This window comes from Pongo pygmaeus, chromosome 19, assembly GCF_028885625.2.
Source record: "Pongo pygmaeus isolate AG05252 chromosome 19, NHGRI_mPonPyg2-v2.0_pri, whole genome shotgun sequence".
In the NCBI taxonomy this organism is placed as follows: domain Eukaryota; kingdom Metazoa; phylum Chordata; class Mammalia; order Primates; family Hominidae; genus Pongo; species Pongo pygmaeus.
In genome coordinates, this window is record NC_072392.2 from 55,349,436 (window position 1) to 55,358,750 (window position 9,315).

At 46.2% G+C, this 9,315-nt stretch overlaps 1 pseudogene; it reads right to left on the reverse strand.

Moving 5' to 3' along the window:
* Positions 1–404: 404 nt before the first annotated feature.
* Positions 405–3,456, reverse strand: LOC129017024 (14-3-3 protein epsilon-like; annotated as a pseudogene).
* Positions 3,457–9,315: the final 5,859 nt, after the last annotated feature.

The following is a 9,315-nucleotide window of genomic DNA, read 5'->3' on the forward strand; positions in this document are numbered from 1 at the left end:
ATAACCAAAAATCCCACAGAAATTAACTGAGGAGCCTCTAAATATCAACAAAATTATCATTTGATAGACTAGAATTAAACAAGCAAGTGGTTCCAAGAAATGGCACAAGTGTATTAATCATAAAATAAAATTTCTCCATGAAACATTCAGCCAGAACTGTGAAATGTGTGGCCATTTGGGGGAGGGGAATGAGATAGGTCCCATGAAAGCAAAAGAATATAAATAAGTAAAGCAAAAGCTAATGCATTTTTATAAGAGCCTGACCATCTTTTTATTCCAACATTGACTATCCTTCTAACATTAAACAATTATTTTTAAATAAAAGTTGGAAACCTACATAGAAGAAAGTCATGATTCTAAAAAGGCCAACTTTTAATCTTAACTTTTCCTTTCTAGTATAGAACCTACATTTCAAAACAGAAAACCTTTGACTTGCCAGTGTTAGCTGCTGGAATGAAGTGTTTGTCCAGTGCATCCAGCATGTTGCCACAGATTAACTTTAGCTCAGTCTCAACCTGAAAATAATAAAAATAAATTTTAAAAAATCATATTGTTTCAGTCTAGAAATTCTGTAAATTATTACACATTTCTATCTACCTCTGGTTTTGTGGAAGAGAACTTAGTAATACAGAGAATTCGTATCCCTCTCCAAACTCACTTCTTCACTTTTGACACAAAAGCAGAGAAAAGCTGCCTCTCCCTTAGCAAAAGTATCTTTTCCTTTTTGCATGCAATTAAGTGCTACACACACACACCACCCCCACCCCAACACCCCATCACAGTCCAATTGCAGAATCACCAATGACTAAAACTAAACACTGATGCAACTTGGTAAATGCTGGTCAATTACATGACTATTTCACAAGATAGCAACTATTGTGTCCATTTACTTGGGAAAACAAGCTAAGACATTTGCTCAAAGATCATCCTCTTAAAAGAACTTAATAAGCAGAGCTAGGATTTGAAGCCAGGCAGGGTGCAAGGGACAGAACAAAATTCAAACCCAGGCAGTTTGCCTTCAGTACTTACATTCCTAACAATGTACAACAGGCGATCCTTTTAGTGGAAGAGATCCAAAACTAGTTAAGATACCAAAAATCTATGGACCAAAAAAACTATTGCAACTCATCTCTATTCATTTATAATGCTGAAAATGTACAGCACCTCTAAACGCACATACCCAACTTGCTTCCTTTTTTTTTTTTTCTTTTTTTGAGACAGAGTTTTGCTTTGTCCCTCAGGCTGGAGTGCAATGGCACAATCTCAGCTCACTGCAACCTCCACCTCCCGGGTTCATGCCATTCTCTGCCTCAGCCTCCCAAGTTGCTGGGACTACAGGTGCTACCACCATGCCAGGCTAATTTTTTTTTTTTTTGTATGTTTAGTAGAGACGGGGTTTCACCGTGTTAGCCAAGATGGCCTCAATCTCCTAACCTTGTGATCCACCCACCTCGGCCTCCCAAAGTGCTGGGATTACAGGTGTGAGCCACTGTGCCCAGCCACTTGCTTCCTATTTTCTATGAACTCATGGCACTACTGTTGAACCTTTCTAGGTTCCTCTCATGCCCCTGGAACCTCCTTTCCACTGTAAAACATTCTCTCGCTCTTTCTTCCGTAATAGCATTCTTATCTTAGCTAAGCAAAACTATTTTCTGAATCAACTATCTCCCTGATGACTTTTCAGATAGAGACTGCTGTAGGAGACGAAAGGTTTCCATGTTCTCCTAGCTCCTCACATACTCAATGACTGCTCTCCTGTTACTCCCAACCCTTCCTCCTCACAAGCCGATATTCTACATTCTATTTCTCAGTTTCTGTCTCAATAGCTCTCTAGGCTGTTCTCCCACATTCAATGACTATCTACAGCCAACCTACCCAATATCTGAGATCACACCAAGGTATGGTGTGGCCACGTTCCACTCAACAGAGTTCTTTGCTTTCTACTCGAAGACTTGCACATGTCCATACCCCTAACTGCGCTGCTCCATACTAGAAGTCATACACTGTAATGCTTCACTCTTGGCCACGGCTTCCTCTTTTAGTTTCTTTTCTCTTCTTGTTTCTACTTAGGGACTCAGCAAGACATCTACACTCTTTCTCTCTCCCTTTCTTCTTCCCTTCTTTCTTTCCTTCTTTCTTTCTTTTTCTTTCTTTCTTTTCTTTTCTTTCTTTCTTTCTCTTTCTTCTTTCTTTTCTTTCTCTTTCTCTCTCTCTCTTTTCTTCTTTCCTTTTTTATGCCTGTACCTCATCTAAGACATCAAGTCTCGAACTTTTCACATCTTCTCCCAATGTATCAGTTACTTCCTCATTCCTCTGGGACACAAAACTTGTCTATTGGTCATCGAAATTCTTTGACCCAACATATTTCATGGTAATGATAACATCAACCCCAGCTTACAACTTTATTTTTAGGGACAGGGTCTCACTTCTTTTGCCCACTGCTGCAGCTTCCAGGAGAAAAAGTTATTCACCTCTGCCCTGGAATATTCTGTACCCTAATCCACGTGAGCAAAAGACAAAAATCGACTAAGATATAAAATGTGTACTACATATACAGTCAAGTGAGCACTAGGCTGTGACCTCAAATGCCAATGACTATGGCCAAATTACTGACAGACATACCCTGAGAACTAAGCCAGACACTCAAAAGAAACAAGCCTCCCTTTTCAGAGACATTTTCTAAAACCATAAAGATAAAAGGCAAAAATTAGGACATGCTCAGTTAACAACAACCTCCTTCCCCCAGATAATTTCTGTTGTGTAAATCCAAAGATTAAAAACTATGACATTGGATAAAAAAACCTGAGTCTTTCAATAAAAAGAAGAATGGGACAAATTTAACCCAAAACATTCATCATTTTTCTTGAAAATACAGTAGTTCCCTTTTATCTCAGAGGGATCCATTCTGAGACGCCCCAGTGGATACACTGAAACCATGGATAATACCAAACCTTATATATACTATATTTTGTTCTATACATACAAACTCATGGTAAAGTTTAATTTATAAACTAGGCACAGTAAAAGATTAATACCAGAACAATTATACTCTAATAGAAGTTACAAGAACATAGTCTCTTTTTCTCTCAAAATATCTTATTGTACTGTACCACACTGGTAACTCAAACTGTGGATAAGGGGGGACTGCTGTACAACAGTCTCACCATTTGCCAGTATTTCCAATCATTTTTCCCTTGTCTTCTCCTCCCTTGTTTCCTTCTTTCTGTTCAAGGCTGCTGATTATTCTCCAGGAGGCTCTTGTAGCTCCAATCACGTGCTTATATGTAACAGACAGGAGGTTTCTTTCTTCAGCTGTCAGCTCCACATCCATCCCTGCTAATTTCTTCATTGACTCCACCATTTCTATAAGGGAAAAGCAAAATCTGTACACCTGCAGAATTAGCACCACATGGATGCTGCCAAAGGGTTTTCTGCCTGTGTCCTCTGGAGCGGTGACATCACGTCCCCCCGGACAGGAGCTCATTAAGCAACACTTGGGGCAGTCAAGCAGTGCCACACCAGAATGTGGGGACCAGTGACTTCAGGGAGTGCTTGGCAGCAGCCCCAAGGTCCTCAGGGTGCCCCAGGGCCTTCCTTGGAAACCGTACTGCCGTCAGTGCCCTGGCACCATGGGCCTGTGATGAGAGTGCAGCCTGAGCGATCTACACAATGCCTTCAGGGTCGCTCTTCCATCGTCCTGGTGAGGAGCACAGCCCTGATCCATGCAGGCCTCCTGACCCACACCCTCATGTTCTCTCCCAAACACACTTTCTTATCTGTTCAATATGGGCAGGCTGAGAAGGCTAAAAATTTCCCAAATTTTTGAGTTCTGCTTCCCTTTTGATTATAAGTTCTGTCTCTAAATCATTCCTCTTTTCTTTCATTTTCCTAGAAACATACAAGAGAATGAAGCTGCTCCTTCAATACTTTGCTTAGATATTTCTTCTACCAAATTTCAGGTTCATTGCTGGCAAGTTCTGCCTTCCAGAAAACAGTAGGATATGAGCACAATTCAGCCAAGTTCTTTGTCACTTTATGACAAGCGTCACCTTTCCTCCAATGTCCGATAATGTGTTCTTCATTGCCATCTGAGACTTCATCTGAATGACTTTTCCCTTCTGTATTTTTATTTTTTAAAGAGACTGGGTCTCCCACTGTTGGCCAGGATGGTCTTGAACTATCATCCTCAAACAATCCTCCCGTCTTGGCCTCCCAAACTGCTAAGATTCCAGGCATGAGACACCATGCCCGACACCCTCCATATGCTACCAACATTCTGTCCAGCTGTCGTCTTCTCAGCCCTCGCCAGAATCACCCTTAACCAAGAGTCACAGGGAGAAGACAGCCACCCACACTTCAAGAGACAGGCCTGGAACAGAGCCTTCCTGCACAGCCTCAGAAGGGACCCACCCTGATGACACCTTGATCTTGGACCCATGGCCTCCAGTACTGTGAGACAGTAACATTCTGTTGTTGAAGGTGCCCAGTCTGTGGTACTGTAAAACAGCCCTAGGAAACTAACACAGCCTCTTAGCCCACAGATGGTGGAGAGATGGAATGCTCAGTGGAGCTCCAGGCTTACTGTCTACAGCTCCCAAAGTGTGCTACGGGACCCTTGGGTGGGTGAGGTATGCAAGGTAATTTTGGGCGGTGCAGGGTGAATAATTTCAATTGACATAAAAATGTGTTTATCTTACTGGGTAAATCAGGGGTCCTCACCTGTTAGGAACCAGGCTGCCCAGCAGGAGGTGAGCAGCCAGCCAGCAAGCAAAGCTTCATCTGTAGAAACAGCCGCTCCCCATCCCTCACATTACCGCACGAGCTCTGCCACCTGTCACATGAGTGGTGCCGTTACATTCTCATAGAACCCAACTGTGAACTCAGCATGCCAAGGATCTAGATTGCGTGCTCCTTATGAGAACCTAAGGCCGGAAGATCTGTGACTGTCTCCCATCACCTCCCGATGGGACCATGTAGTTGCAGGAAAACAAGTTCAGGGCTCCCACTGATTCTATATTATGGTGAGTTGTGTAATTATTTCATTATATATTACAGTGAAATAATCATAGAAATAAAGCACACAATAAATGTAATGGGCTTGAATCATGTCTGCATCATCCCTTCCCCTTCTCCCAGGTCTGTGGAAGAGTTGTCTTCAAGAAAACTGTCATCTGGTGCCAAAAAGTTTGGGGACCACTGGTGTAAATGTTTCTAAGAATAGTTAAACAACATAAACTTTACATGCTATGAAGAATACAGGTTTAAATGCTAATAAAAATAGGTGCAAATGAAAACACTCTTTCTGTGGTCCAGGGAATCTTAACCATTCTATCAGAAAGACTTGCAGCTTGGAGCTGCAGCTGCCCTCCCACATCCTGCCCACTGTAAAGCCCTGCAACACACACACACACACACACACACACACACACACACACGCACATACATACACATGCATATACTTGCACACACACATGCACACAGATGCACATACATAAATACATTCACAGGTATATACCTGCACGCACACACACACATACATACATACACATGCATATAAGTGCACACACACACAGACACACACACGCTGTGCTTCATGCCCTCACTAGGGTGGCCTGGAAGGAAATGCGTATTTTTAGGAGAAATGAAGACAATTGAGGCCCCTCATTCCCCTGGTGTTTGCACAAGTGCCTTCTCTGCAGATCGTGCTTCAGTCTCTTTCTTGGTTCTCCCTCTTACTGAAAGAGAGAAGCAGAGGCCCGGCACATACTCGGCTGCTTAGGGCTCAAGCCAAGTTCGCAAGCTTCTTGGGGAGCCTAGTGAGATGAAGGCACTGCAGAGCCTTCCCCAAAAGAGGCGTCGGCTTTTCATAGATCCTTGAGCCCAGGAAGGCAATAGGTGAGACATCACACTTCATCAGAAGACCCAAGTAAACTCCAGTGAGAAAGGGCAATGGTCAAAGATTTTATTCTCTCGGAGAAGGTGTTCTTGGGCTGTAAGCAGCAGGCAGAAGACTTTATTGCATGCGTAGTTAGGTGATGGCAACCTATGGTTTTCACTGGGGACTGGGATCAAGAGTGACCCAACCTCCTACTCATGCTCGTCTCTCCCTGTCTCTCTCTTTGCCTTTTGTGTCTCTCTCCCTATCTCTTGCTCCTTTTCCTCTCAGCCTCCTCTGTCTCTTTCCTTATCTCTCTTCCTCTCTCTCTCTCTCACTCCTTCTCCCCATCTCTCTTTCTCTCTCCTTCTTTTCCACTTCTCTCTCCCTCCTCATCTCTCTGCCTGCCACTGTTCAGGCTCCTGGGGCCCCACGTGGATGGGTGGACACAGGACTCCTAGGCTACCTTTCACAGCGCAAGCAGAGGGCTGCAGGACCTTGGTCCCCACCTCCCAGCATCCTCAAAATGAGGGGTGTGGGGTGTGCCTGTGCTCTCCTGGGTGGGCACCCCACACTCCAGGAAATAGAAACCACAGGTCACAGCTGGCTCGAGTGGTGCCCATGGGGCTGCCAGCTTCCATCGTGTGATCTGCTGAGGCCAAAGCAGAGGACAGCAGCCCAGGCCCGACTCTGCAGCAGGGTGGGGGTAGAGGTGGGCTTGGGGGTGGGGATGGGGATGGGAGCCGCCAATGCAAACTGGCCCCTGGCTGGTTTCCTACCCTGCACCCTGCCATGCAAGGCCTCCTCTCCCACCCCTACCCCTGTCTGCCCCACCTCCACTCCTAGGCTGTCCCACACCCAGGCTCCAGAAGTCTCCCAGGATCCAGGAACTAAGGGCAACCACTGGGTTCCACAGCCCCTAGTCCATGGGTCAGCCACCCCTCTGCGTGCTGACAAACCTTGGCTCTCATGCCCCACCCCAAGCCAACCACACAGCCCTGTCCCCGCACCAGCATTATTACCGCCTCCTGATTTTGGCCCTGACAGCCCTGCTTCCTGGTAACCTTGCCCCCTCCCACCCTGCTCCAGGCAAGCCCAAAGGCCAGCGCCCTCCACCCACCCTTCCTGGGGGCCACTCTACTATCTCCTTGCCCAGATGTCTTAACCTGGCTTTACCAAGCTAGAATAAATAACAGGGATGAGGCCCCAGACTCCGCCAGGAAGATGTGCCAAAATACTCTCCATTTAGAAGCGGGAACAGTGATGGGGCCTATGGCTGACCCCAGGATTGTCACGCAGCAAGAAAGGCAAGGAGCCCAGTTTCCTGCCCTTACCCGGGGAGGACGTGGCCAGGGCTCCAAAAGGCCCTGGAGAGGGGGGGCAGGAGAGCAGATCCACCCTCCTCTTGAGGAAGCAACCAACACCCCCAGGAAGAGCAGATGGCGGCACACAGGCAGAGTCCCCGAGTGCTGTAGAGCAGGGCCAGCAGATTTGTACTCAGCCTCAGCCCCAGGGGAGCTGCAAGATAGACTGAGACCCTCACAGGTTGGGCTCTGTGTCCCCACCCAAATCTCATCTGGAACTGTAATCCTCCTGTGTCAAGGGAGGAACCTGGTGGGACGGGATAGGATCTGGGGACAGTTTCCCCCCTGATGCTCCCCTGATAGTGAGGGAGTTCTCAGGAGAGCTAATGGTTTGAAAGTGTGGCACTTCCCGGTTCTCCACTCACTCCCTCCTGCCGCCTTGTGGAGAAGGTGCCTGCTTCCCCTTCGCCTTCTGCCATGACTGTAGGTTCCCTGAATTGGGAGTCAATTAAACCTCTTTCCTTTATAAATTACCCAGTCTCAAGTATTTCTTTATAGCAGTGTGAAAACAAACTAATAACCCTCCCCTGAGGCACCTTCTCCTTAGGCAACAAGCTGCCCCCAAGGTCCTCCTCCGCCCCCTGTTCTTTCTTTTCCCCTCATGAGGTCCAAGTGATAAACAGGGCCAGCCCCAGCCCCAGCCCCAGCCCCATCCTACTGCAGGCCTCTGGGGCTGCTGGAGAGGCCGTGCTCCTTTCCTCACCCCGAGCCTGCCTGATATGCTTTCTGGATCCTGGAGGAAACTGATCCCCTATTCTCATACTGGTACAACATCTTCCAAGACCTCAAAGCTGTACCATTTGAACCAGGCTTTTTTCTTGTCTCCACTTGCTAGGGCTGTCGTTGGGACAGTCCTAGAGGGTGGTGCCAATGGATGAATGGATGGATGGACAGTAGTCCAGGGATGATGTCCCTGTCTGTCCTGAACTCGGCCCTTCCTCCAATGAGAAGCCTTCGTGAGTGAGTATATACAGTCATCCCTTGGTATCCATGGAGGATTAGTTCTAGGGTCCCCAAGAATGCCAAAATCCATGGATGCTCAAGTCTCCGATATAACATGGCATAGTAATTACGTATAAGCTATGCACATCCTCTCGTACACATTAGACCATTACTAGATTATTTATGATATGTAATACAATGCAGATGCTACATAAATGGTCGTGATACTATGGTATGAGACCACCACTTCTCCTGTTGTCCTTCCCAGTTTCTCCCCAAACTCCCCTTTTCCCTAGCTTATAAGACAGGAGAAAAGGGAGAAAGCAAAAAGTTGGAAAGAAACAGAAGTAAGATAAATAGCTAGAGGACCTTGGCGCCACCACCTGTCCCTGCTGGTTGAAATAAAATAATATTAACCCCTGACCAAAACTACTTGTGTTATCTGTAAATTCCAGACACTGTATGAGAAAGCACTGTAAAACTTTTTGTACTGTTAGCTGATATATGCAGCCCCCAGTCACGTTCCTCATGCTTACTTGATCTATTATGACTCTTTCACATAGACCCCTTAGAGTTTCACATAGACCCCTTAAAAGGGCTAGGAATTTCTTTTTTGGGGAGCTTGGCTCTTAGGATGCGAGTCTGCCGATGCTCCCAGTGGAATAAAAAACCTCTTCCTTCTTTAATCCGGTGTCTGAGGAGTTTTGTCTGTGACTCATCCTGCTACAATACTGTATTATTTAGGGAATGATGACAAGAACAAAGTCTGCACATGTTCAATAGAAACATAACCATCCAATTTATTTTCTGAATATTTTCTGTCTGCTGTTGCTGAATCTACAGATGCAGAGCTCCTGGATACGACAGCCAAGTGTGCTTTGAGAGAAGGGTGGGTGAGATTGCTAATGAGTACAGGGGAGCAGGTGTTGATCGGGAGGACCCTGCACTGGGGCATCTGGACGTCCTGCCTCAGGACTTGAGACTCCAGTTGGATGACACAGGCAGACTCAGCCCAGGTCAAAGCCGTCCCCTTGAAGTTTCATTTTATCCCAAGCTCTTTCTGGACCCTGGAATTTGGCATCCCCTAGGCCCTGCATGGAAGGACAGATGAACCAGGTTTTAGATAACATGTCT